Raw genomic sequence first — 13,175 nt, 5'->3', positions numbered from 1 at the left:
AAATTAATAAATTTCAAATATAATGCACTTAAATAATGTAAAATTATAAAATTAGAAATTATGATATTTTTTAAAATAATAAAATGCTGAGGAAAAATACGAAGAAATGGCCGAAGTAAGAGTGTTTTACTAGCTTTTTTTCAACATGCAGGCATCGCAATGGCTCATTGATTCGACCCGATAGACATATATATGATGCGGCTAATCAGGCGGTATGATTTACTATTTGTTAATCACGGGTTTTATTTATTTAAAAAGGATATACGTAATATATAGAAATAAATCATGTTATCGTAATATTTTTTTCTGTAATTTAACACTATCAGGACTCGTACCGAGTAATAAGGGGCCGTGTGAATGGTTTAAAGAAAGCTCCGGATGCCCGATTGATGCCGTACTTGGAGCAAGCCGAATTTGGGTCAGCAGCATTGATTCGGACCTCCGACTTGCGCTATGATTTATTATCTGCGCTAGTGGAGCGGTGGCGCCCAGAGACCCACACTTTTCATTTTTCGTGTGGGGAGTGCACGGTGACTTTGGAGGATGTTGCAATGCAGCTTGGGCTCCCAATTGACGTGAGTCCCGTAACAGGAGTATCTTCATTTACCGATCTGGCTACACTTCCTAAGAGACTCGCCAGAGGACGATGAGTCGAATTTTACAGGCTTAAACTTTACATGGCTGAAAGCCAAATTTGGACAATTATCAACGACTGCCACTGAAGGTGAGTTGATGTGCGCTGCTCGAGCGTACATCATGCATATCCTAGGGGGAGTACTCATGCCTGATGCAAACAACAACAAGGTGCATTTGATGTACTTGCCCCTGTTAGCTGATTTGTCCACTGTTAGCTCGTATAGCTGGGGCTCCGCCGTTCTAGCAGTGTTGTATCGGGAGCTTTGTCGGGTGACAAACCCAGATGTTGTAGACATGGGCGGATGCCTCACATTGCTGCAGTCCTGGGCGCTCTATCGGATGTCATTTTTGGCATCGGTTAGTCACCAACTGTATGTTTATCCACTGGTGAACATGTGATAAAATATAAATTGTCATTATTTGTAGTCATAATATATTGACTAATGTTACCAACCCTAAACCCTATATTTGTTTTTTGTAGGTAGAGTGTTCGTCCGGGTATCGGGAGGTCGCATACTGTCCCGATATACAAACTTGTGATCGAACAGTATACTCGGGAAGAGGTAAGCTGCTATTTTAATATTCATGACATCATACTTTCTATATCTTACTCACACGTTATGGCTAATTATAACCATGTTATTAATCATGCAGTTTATATGGATGCCATACCGTAGGCCGAAAATTACAGATGTGGTACCCTCGTCTGCATACGTTCATTCCCACATATGGTGCACTAACGCACCAATTATAAATTTCAACATGGTCGAGTGGTATCACGGAGATCGGGTGCTACGACAGTTTGGCTACATCCAACCTATCCCGAATTTGCCGTGCGAGGTGGGGAAGTTCATGGCATGAATAAGAGAGGAAAACCGATGTTGGATTGGGGAATTAAGCACCGAAAATTTGTGGCGCTGTGGAACGATCGATTGCGTCGAAGACTTCAGATGGTTATGGCTTCCAAATTGCAACCATCATTAAAGTACATACAATGGTACTATAGTTGCGGGAAGCCATATATACTTGGAGGCCAGTCAGCTGTAGTCCCCTCGCACATGCAGCAACCTGGGGATCGTACCCAGCGGCCCCGATGGATCCAGATCCTGTGGCATATTATTCTCCGGAACCAGAGCCCGAGCAGGAGCCCCAGCCAAATCCCGAACAATCACAGTCACATGTGGATTCACCTAGCTATCATCTGGATTTGGTGGGTGGTGACTATTTTCCGAGCTTCTCAGGGGGCGAATATGCATACGATTTTGAACTCTTTGGATCCTACCCGCCGTAGTACGGCATGCCCCGCAGCATCATGGGACTCCTTTCGGTTCAAGTTTGTCGATGCCGAACGAGCCACAAGATTTTTCCTTTATGTTTGCCATACCCCACCTGCGCCGAATAATGATGTTAGTCGTCGCGAATACGCACAACGTGACCGTCGACCTCCGAATAGGTATACCCCTTGGACCACACCATCGAACCATCAATTTTAGGGGTTTAATGCACTTTTTGTACATTACAAAGTCGGTACTTTTTGTATAAATTTAATTATTCTAATAGGATGTATGCTTACTACGAAACTTCTTTGTATAAATTTAATTATTCTAATTTTTCATTATATTAAAGCTAATTTAAAGTTAAAATGCCTCCATTTTCGATATAATTTTAATAATTCCAATTTCCATATACTATTTTATAACTTAATTTGGATACAATTTAAGCATAAGCATAAGCTGAATAATTTTTATTATTTCTAATGAATTATACTTTTTATATCATTACACATATAAATTTTACAGCATTAGGTCAATTCTGACCCGATCCGGACGACTTTCTGGCATGAAAGTTTTGCTGAGGGCATTTATTCCGACTATGACCACTTAACCTGCATAATCCACAACGCTTACTGTCAGATTTCTCCCTAATGTCCATTTCATTATGGTTTCTGCTTGATTACGGACGACCTCTTGGATTCCTCCGTAGCCCTCTGTCTGGGAGAAGCTCGAAAATCGTCAGAGGCACCTCCACGTAGATAGGTCAGGCAGGATGAGAAACTCATTTTCCCAGACACGCAATGTGTGCTCGAGTGAGTACACATCATCGACATATTGTTCGATATTAACTTTCACTTTAGTACACGCTGCCACGACATGCGCACATGGATAATGAAGCGTTTCGAACCTCTTGCACTCGCACCGTCTGTTCCGGAGATCAACTCCATAGAACCTAGTTGGTATACTAGGTCGACGACTGATCGTCTCAGTAACTCGAAACGTTTCTAGTCGTCATGAATATATTTCTACATTTATTGACCTTGCCAACCGACGGTTTGCAACCATGGCATCCCTGACATGTTCGACAAACACGTGTCCCGCCTCCGTCTACTCGAGTTGTTGCTGACCCATTCTTGGCATCAAGGTAGCCATTAGCACACGCTGCCACGACATGCACACATGGATAATGAAGCGTTTCGAACCTCCTGCACTCGCACCGTCTGTTCCGGAGATCAACTCTATAGGACCTAGTTGGTATACTAGGTCGACGACTGATCGTCTCAGTAATTCGAAACGTTTCTAGTAGTCGTGAATATATTTCTACATTTATTAACCTCGCCAACCAACGGTTTGCAACCATTGCATCCTTGACATGTTCGACAAACACGTGTCCCGCCTCCATCTGCTCGGCTTGTTGCTGACCCATTCTTGGCATCAAGGTAGCCAGCCTGTAGAATGTAGCAGAAAATACAAATACAATCGGAAGATGATGTGTTTTCAACAAGACAGCGTTGATCCCCTTGACTAAGTTTATGGTCATTTGGCCATAACGAAAGCCCTCGTCAAAACTTTGAGGCCATTGCCACGGCTCCATTGTGCCCAACCATTGTCGGAAAGATGTGTTTGTCTGCCCCTCCATGTCATTCTCAAGTCGGATCATTCTTTGGCGGAAAATATGTGGCTCTAACTCATACGCTGCATACGTATTAAGAAAAAATAACTTCTACTAACTCGATAACATTAAACATTACAACTTATAGTGAAAATATAAGGTTATCATTTACCCATTGCCACAACTTGTCTCTTGCAGTCTGCATTCTTATAATATTTGTGGAAGTCAGCCGCAATGTGCCGGATGCAGTAAACGGACCTCCATGGCACACCGGAACGCCAACTGCTGCAATTAAACCTTTCCCTCTATCGGAGATGATGTAAATGTTATCGTTGCTGATAACATACCTCCGCAAGTTAGTCAGGAAGAATTCCCAAGACTCCAAGTTCTCTTTATCTATGATGACAAATGCTATCGGGAGCACGTTTTTCTATTGCCGTCTTGAGCAATCGCAAAAAGTAGGATCTATGTATATTTTCCATATAGCCATGTCCCATCCGCCTGCACAAATGGCTTGCAGTGGGGAAATTCCTGCACACATGGATCAAACGTCCAGAACATCTGATGGACAATCCTTTTTGTCGGCTGTAACTAGTTGTCCTGGCCGTAATAAGGCCTTGTCTGCAACTCAATCACAATCCCCGGTACGTACTCTCGCATAGCAGCTATCCATCCTTATAGCTCGTTATACGATGAATCGTAATCCCCATACAGTTGCTCCATTGCCATCTATTTAGCTATCTATGCCTTTCGATATAGTACTCGATACTGGAATCGTGCTTGCATCTTGGCAATCAGTACCAAAACTTTAACGGTCGGCATGTCCTTCACCATTGGCATGATACACGTACATATAGTTTTCGAATCAAGTTTTCCATGATCTTTTGTCATACGTGTTGATGTGCATGTATGAGGACCAACAAATTTTTGTATCTCCCACATCTGAGAACTTTTAATGAATGCAGCTCGTACCCGCCAATTGCAGCCTTTATCTACCTTCCAACACTCCCTAATATATATTGTCGGAGTACACACTCCAACTTTATAATCCACTGATATGTTCATGCTGTACCGTTTAATAGCAAATACGCACTCTTCTTTACAGCTGAATCTTTGGCCTATGAATAACTCCTCATGATCAGAATTTACGGCTAGCCCGTGAGGATGAACTATTTCAGGGTACTCCAGGAACTCAGCTACATACGCTGCGTTGAGGTCTATGAGCGACATGTGTGACCCAGGATTATTGTGTATCAAAATACGCCGCATCTTCATCGTTAAATCATCAGGTACATCGTCCACATCAGGATCACCGTCACTATCGACCTCTTCATCCCAATGATTGCTACCACCTTCTTCTTCACCACCAACCACATCAATATCGGGTGTAATATTTAGATCGATACTGATCCCACCCATAGTCGATTCACTATCAACGTATGATATTGGAGCCACCATCCATGGTTCTTGAGCTCCGTGTTCTTCATCGGATGCATTGACATCTTCATTTTGTTCCATACCGGCTAACTCAGCAAATAAATGAATCGGTGCATTCTTGCCACTTCCATTCCCACAGTAAAGAGCGACCATTGTCTCCACGTCTTCGTCGTCTACAACTTCCATTTCGGTGAATTTAATCGGATTTTTCGAAACTGGAAACTTGTAGAAAATTTTTTATAACCTTCTCCCACAACGTCTAAGAATTTTTGCATTAATCATTGCCTTCATTTCATCCAACGAGACATTTCTATTAAATCTCATTGTTATTTGTTGTCGACATTCAAATACACATCCAACACTTGTTGTCAAGATGACTCCATCAAAATAAACCCATACAAAAAACTTATCATCCATCTTCAATATTCAATCTGTCAAAAAATAAACAAAATCTCAAAAAAAAATCTCCAACGGTAAATAAATTACTTAAATAAAAAAAATTAATGTTTCAATATGCAATTTTTCATCCTTAAGCTCATACTTTTTCAGTTATCATTTTGTAAATGAACATCGTTTAACCACTAATCCTAATAACTAACACAATAAAAATAATAATATTTTTATACTCAAAATAATATTAACTAACAATAATAATTAGGGTTTTACTAAAAATAATAACTAACCATAATAATAATACTAGTTTTTTACTAACAATAATATTAAGTAACATCTAAACCCTAAAAACTAATATAATAATACTAACTAAAACTATCAATTTCAGTTTTTATTAATCTTAATAACTAAACTAACAAAAAAGAAATAAAAATTATACAAAAAAACATAACAATAATATAATCAATTATTTTTAAAAAATGCCTTTTTTTCCTCTTCTCTTTCTCTCTTTTTCTCTCTTTTTTCGCAGCACCACCTCTTTCTCTTATTTTTCTTCTTATTTTTCTCCTTCAGCTGGACGGATCTCCTGTTTATAACATGAGTGGTGCCGCCCATGGGAATGGCACCATCGGTGCCGCCTATTAGTCTCTTGTCACATCATGCAGGCTTTTTTTGTTTTTTATTTTTTGTAATATTTTCATAAATAAAAAAATATAATATTTTGGTTATTTTTTATTTTTTTTTGTATTATTTAGGTAAAAATCCCAAGAGCAGCTGACCAAATTTCAACAGGAAATGAGAGATCAGATGCTAGAATTACAGAGAACTATAATGAGCCAGTTCAATCGATTGCTAGCTGGAGAGTTAGAAGAAGTGAAAAACCCGGTGGTCCACGTTGGGGTTGATAATGAGGATCTTGCCTATCCCTTAGATTGTACTCCAATAAGTGTCCAGGTCCAGCCAGATGGGCGTCCACAAGGGGCGCTCTTTACTGTTAGATCCTAACATTATTAGACTGGTACATCGACACCAGTGAATTGCTTGACAGGCTCAGGATCCAATTTGAGGAACATTTTCTTGTTGCTCTTGATAACCCAGCAGAAGTAAAACAGGCGAGGGTAGAATACCTAGATATTACAAGGGTCCTAGGGAAGAAGAAGAAGAAGGGGAATAAGGGGAATAATGCAGGCAGATATAACAAGGACCACTCAAAACCAATTACTGTGGACATGCCAAAGACAAAAACCACAAGACATCAGAGTCCTTTAAGGCGAGAAGCTTACACAAAGACAAATACAGAAAGACTTCAGTTCACACCTATACCGATGTCATATAGTGAGCTATACCAAAGCTTATTTAATGCACATGTGGTGTCCCCCTTTTACTTAAAACCCATGGAACCTCTGTATCTCGAATGGTATGACGTGAACGCACAATACGATTACCATGCGGGAATTACGGGGCACTCAATAGAGAATTGCACTGCCTTCAAGAAACTAGTTGAAAGACTCATTAACATGGGTGTTGTTAGATTTGATGACTCGTCTAGCACCGAAAATCCACTACGCAATCATATTGATAATGGGGTAGACGTGAGGGCAGGAAGGGGATTAGTTATTTCTGATTCAGGAGGAAACCCTGGAAAGAAAATGAACCATTGTGAGTTCCATCACGATAAGAGGTACGAGACCCAAGAGAGTGTGTAATTCAAGGCCTTGGTTCAGGGCATGATAGACGTCAAGGAGATGAAGTTCTATGAGGAAATTAAAGAGGAGAAAAACATACACACAATGTTGGGAAGTGTTCACATCAATGACATATATGAAGACACAAATGAAAAGGGACCTTGTTAGATATCCGCCCTTATAAATCTGGAGTGTTCTAAGCAATTGGATTGCGAAAGAAATCCCTATAGTCTTTAGAGCTTATTCAGAGTAATATTCAAAACATTTTTGTTTTTTTTAGCCTAAAAATGATAGGAATTCCTTTGTGAAATAGGCTCATGTCTGAACGTCATTATTATTATAAAATACATCTTTGCATTCATTTTTTTGAGCCAATATTCTTTCATTCTTTTCGAATAATTATTCTTTCATTATTTTGGATTTTCTTCCACATCATTCTTTCATTCATAATTATATTGTATAAATAATTATTCATAAATTCATACATTCTTTTGAATATTCTTTGGTACCTACTACGAGTCCCCAAATATCAATGACATGAGTGACTCTGCTACAGACTTAGAATCTCCTTTTGAGCGATAGATGTGTTTAGAGGGACCTCATGACTTTGAAAATAACATAGATTGTAGCCTATATCCAGACTTGTTGAGGATGGTAGAACAAGAGGATAGACAAATTCTACTTCACAAGGAGTCATAGGAAATTGTGAGCTTGGATTAGAATTGACATGACCACAAAGATGAAGCGAGACCTCAAAAATTCAAGGATGTCTTTACATGGTCATACCAGGATATACCCGGGATAAGCACTGACGTGGTTGTGCACCTCTTTCCTATAAAGGAGGATTGGAAGCCAGTTCAGCCGAAGCTCAGGAGGATGAGTCCCGATATCGTGCTAAAAAGTCAAAAAGTAGTTTGATACTGGGTTTTTACAAGCGATCAAATATTTAAAATAGGTAGTCAGCATTGTTCCAGATGAGAAAATACGAATGTGCGTGGATTACAAGGATTTGAACAAAGCTAGTCCCAAAACTCATTGTTTCTCATTGACGCATTAGTGGATAATATGGCAGACTATTCACTATTTTCCTTCATGAAAGGCTTCTCTGGATACGATTAGATAAAGATGCATCCTGAAGATATGGGAAGGACCACATTCATCACCTTAGGGGGAATATTTTACTATAAAAGTGAGGCCATTCAGGTTAAAGAATGTAGGGAATGCCTTTCTCTTTGACTTATCATAGCTTTGCCCATTTAAGTCAATCGCTCTGCATTTTTGTTGGATTTCATCCTAATTGAAGAGGAAGATCCAAAATTTTTTCGTCATAGTTAAATTTCACCACCAGAAGGCTCTATGAAAGAAATCTGATACCAAAGAAGATTTTTCGCATAAAAGATGAAAGTGGAAGATCTTATGTGGAAGACTTTATCGAGGAAAACATTGATTCTGATCAAAAGGGATAACAAGGACTTGCCTAATCCTATGAGTTCAGATTCAATAAAAAAAATCAAAATCAAAATGAAAAAGTAAAAATTAAAAAATGATCAAAGTCAAAATAAAAAAAAAATATGAAAATGATAAGAAGAAAAAAGAAAAAAAAGAAAAGGAAAAAGAAAAAGAAAAAGAAAAAGAAAAGGAGAGGACAAGGCGAAAACCCACAAAGGGCGCTTTGTGACCAAATGTGGTTTTTAGTTGAAAACTCGAAAAGGGCGGCTCAAATTTTAAGCAAAATAGGGCATGGGCGTCGTCATCATCGAAGGCTTCTAATGGGCATTGCTTCATTTTCAAGGTCATTAATTACTTCATCAAATGGGTAAAGGCTATTTTATACGTCAATGTCATCATGTGCCGATATAGAATTCCAGAAAAGATAGTATTGGAAAATGCATTGAACTTGAGTGATAGCACGATAGCTGAGGTTTATAATCAAATCAAAATCAGACATCACGATGCGTCACTATATTGCAAAAAAATAAGTTAAAGAAAATAACTGAGGCTTACAGGGGCTGGCATGTTACCATTTGCTCTCCTTGTTTTTTCGAACGTTTATCGGGACTTCAACTGGGGCAGCATCATTTTCTCTTGTTTACAAGACGGAAGTAGTTCTACCTATTGAAGTAAAAATCCTTTTTCTCTGGGTATTAATTGAGCTAAGAGTTGGATGAAGCAGAATGAATCCAATCTGATCAGAAGGAAAAGGCTAAAAGCTATTCAACACAGTCGGATGTATCAAAGGCAAAGGATGCGAGCCTATAGCCAAAAGGTTTGTCTCAGAGAATTCCACAAGGGGAACCTAATGTTGAAAAATATCCTTCCTATACAAAAGAATTTTAGAGGAAAATGGATGCCAAAAGCCTTTTCCAGAAGAGCTCTGATCTTGAGTAGGATGGATGGTAAAAATTTTCAAAATCTTGCAAACTCAGATTCGGTCAAGAATTATTTCACCTGAAGAAGGAGAAGGGATCAAGGTGAAAGCCCGCAAAGGGCGCTTTGATTCTTAAAAAAAAAAGACTAATGTGAAAACCCGTAAAGGGCGCTTTGAGTCCAAAAAATAATAAAAAATAAATAAAAAAGCGAAGAAAGAAAATGGAGAGGCCAAGGTGAAAACCCGCAAAGGGCGCCTTGAGACCAAAGGGGATTTGAGTGGAAAATCCGAAAAGGGCGGCCCAAATATTGATCAGAATGGGGCATGAGGTGATTAGAGCAATTTAAATTTTGATCAGATTGGGGCATATGATGATCTTACAATACTTGAATCAACAAGAAAGGGTAGACGGCATCTTGGGGCATTGAAAAAGCATTGTAGATCTCTTAAACACATGTCAAACTCAGAATGGTATTCAGAAAGTTTGTACAGAGAAGTTCAAGCTGCAATATCTGGGGCACCCAATTTTCATTCTATGTATATTGAATTTGTTGTTCTTGGAATACTTCATTCTTTTCCAAGATACACATTCCCAATCAATTTCTTTGTTATCATTCTTTACTGTTTTTGATAATTTATTCCGTTCGAGCTATACTCAGAACCAAATTTATTCTTATCCATTGTTATGACTCTTTTTGCAAGCATGTTGCATTGAAATAATGATTAATGGACTAATAAAACTTTCACAAGGGAAGTTTTGCATATTACTCTAGAAGCTTCTAAATAATATAGGAATCTGAAACAGGATTATTGTTTAGAACGTGCCAAGTTTAAAGGTTGGAAATCTGAAAAGGAAGAGTCTGAATTATGACTTTCTCTTTGGATTTTGCTGTAAAAAACATTGGTTGAAAAAAATAACAAGATGTCGTGTTGATGACAAAGCTTAAATAAACAAGCAAGCAATGATCATTAGGCAATAGGAAGAGGTTTGCTCGGAGAAAAAGCCTGCATTTGTGCATGAGCCTTTGGTATGACACCTTGGGAATGGTGTAAGGGGCCAGAGAGATTTAGATCCTGTATCCTTGAATTGTGATAGGAGAGGATTGATGAAAAGCCTTGTATTTCTATCTTGGGTTACAGTGGGAGAATGATGGTACAAATTTTGTGTCCCAGTGGATTGAACTTTGAGGTTTACAGTGGGGACAATTTGACTAAGTGTTTCTTTGAAGACGCCAGCCGAGCAGGAAGGCATTGTAGCACGACAGTGATAGGTTGCGAATCCTATCTCCCTGGACAACAGTAGGAATAGGTTGAAGATTGTAAGCCTTATCTCCCTAAGTAGTAGTGGAGCAGATCGAAGACGGCGAATCCTATCTTCCCCAGGTAGTAGGGAAGAAGATGTAAGCCACTGATCCTATCTCTCTGGTCAGCAGTGGAATAGGTTGAAGATTGTGAATCCTATCTCCCTGGTCAGTAGTAGGAATAGGTTGAAGATTGTAAGCCTTATCTCCCTAAGCAGTAGTGGAGTAGGCTGAAAATTATAGATCTTATCTCCCTAAGCAGTAGTGGAACAGAGTGAAGCTACGACGGCTAATCTTATTTCCCTGACATTGCAATGGAATAGATTGAAGCCACAACGGTGAATCTTGCTTCCTCGACATTACAGTTAAAAAGATTAAAGCTAGAGCAGCGAATCTTACTTTTCAGACGATGCAATGGAACAGATTGAAGCTACAACAGCGAATCTTGCTTCCCCGACATTGCAGTTAAAAAGATTGAAGCTACAATAGCGAATCTTACTTCTCAGGCGGTGCAGTGGAACATATTGAAGCCACAACGGAAAATCTTTCTTCCCCGACATTGTAGTTAAATAAATTGGACAGAAAAAAGAAATCAATCCTATCTCTTAGAAGTTGCAGTGGAGTGGATTAAAACCACAGATCTTATCTCTCTGAAGTAGCAATAGAGCAGATCACATCTTGTCTTATCTCCCTGAAGTTGCATTGGAGCAGACTAAAGATAGCATATTTTGTTCTTTCAAGAAGCTACAAGGTACAAATCTTATCTCCCTAACGTTGCAGTGGAGTGGATCAAAGCACCATTTCCTACACCTCTGAAGATGCAGTAGGATGGAATGTGGTTACTTGAAGAAGAGAAGCACCAAAGAAGTTTGGGCTCGGTAGGATCGGGCAAAATGAGCCTTCTTTTAGTCTTTGCTTCGTTTCCGTTACACGATAACAAGCAAAGAGGGGCAGCTGTAATAGGCTCAATTTGCCTGGCCCGTTAGTGAAATAAACCAAATAAAAAAAGAAAACCAAATTTTAAATGGGCTCACGCGGCCCGAACACAAAATACCCAAAATGATACCTGAACTACATTTAGCCCAACTATCATAGCCTAACGCAGCCCAACACAACAGAAACCCTAGCAGCAATGGCGAGCCTCTAGCGCCGCAACCACTAGGGTTCTCCGTACCTCCACGTCGACCTCCGTACGCCTTGCCTGTAAATAGAATGAAAACAACACAACAGAAACAAAAAAAAATTGTATTTTTATGGGAAATTTTTTTATATTCGGCTATAAGAACGAACAGAGAGACTTTTGTAATTTTTTACGCACGATATCAATACACAAAAAGTATCAAAAAAGCAATAGACTGAGTTTTGAAGGTGTTATTTCCTTCTTTTTTTGTCTACGTTTTTTCGTTTCTGCTTTTTTTTCTTTGTTATTATTCGTGTATACAAAAAAAGTAAAAGGGAGGAGTCGTGGTTGAGAGACTTACCTGGTGGCCGCGCCTCTGCTAACTCCGCCGTAATCAGAGTCTGGCGAAAAGTGAGAGGTCTCCTCTCTGAGCCTTGCAGCTATGGAATCCAAAATGGCTGAAAAATGTTTAATTTAGGGTTTCTTTTTGGCTTTATATTTAGTCAGAAACGACGCCGTTTGAGGTATTTCTCAGTGGCCCCAAAACGGCGTCGTATTGGACATAAAACCCATACCCGCGCATCCAACCCGACCCGAACCAGACCAGGTCCGCGCGTTTTGGCCTTTGGTGGGTTATTTTCGCGCTTAGTCCCTCACTTTTTATAGAGCATCAAAATCGAGTTTCTTATTTCTTTTAGATTCTGCTGGGTATTTTATTTTTGTGTCATTTTAGTCCATTCGCAGTGCTGCATTTTGGGGAAGCGAGATATTTCCCAATCTGCCCCCATGTAATTCGCGCATTGCAGTATAGTCCTCCACTTTATTTTAATTCTATTATTTCCTTGTTAATTTAGGTTTAATTCCGATTTAATCCCCTTTTTTTACATTTGTTTTTATTAATTTATTAATTATTTTATTATTATTATTGGTACATTCGATCATATTTTCACTTATATTTTTGTACATTATCTTATTATATATCATCATTTTGAGCTTTATTTATATTATTATTATAATTTTATAATTGGTTATTTTATTCTATAATGTATTCTCTCTAAATTTACTCATTACATATTTTTAGATTTGTGAATATACCTTTTTATATTATGCTATTATATAATACTATTATATGTATACATATTTCATATTAAATTATTTTCATTATACAAACATACATAATCTATTGTTAATTTCATTATACATACATACATACATACATACATACATACATACATACATAATCTATTTTCATTAACATCTTTAATCTATTTCAACTTATGTCAATATTGTTAATTTATTCAAATTTATTTTAACTTTTTAATTTATATATATTATATTTATTTCTTAAA

The sequence above is a fragment of the Gossypium hirsutum genome, chromosome D10, assembly GCF_007990345.1.
Source record: "Gossypium hirsutum isolate 1008001.06 chromosome D10, Gossypium_hirsutum_v2.1, whole genome shotgun sequence".
NCBI classification, from domain to species: Eukaryota; Viridiplantae; Streptophyta; class Magnoliopsida; order Malvales; family Malvaceae; genus Gossypium; species Gossypium hirsutum.
Note: the sequence above shows the minus strand (reverse complement) of the source record.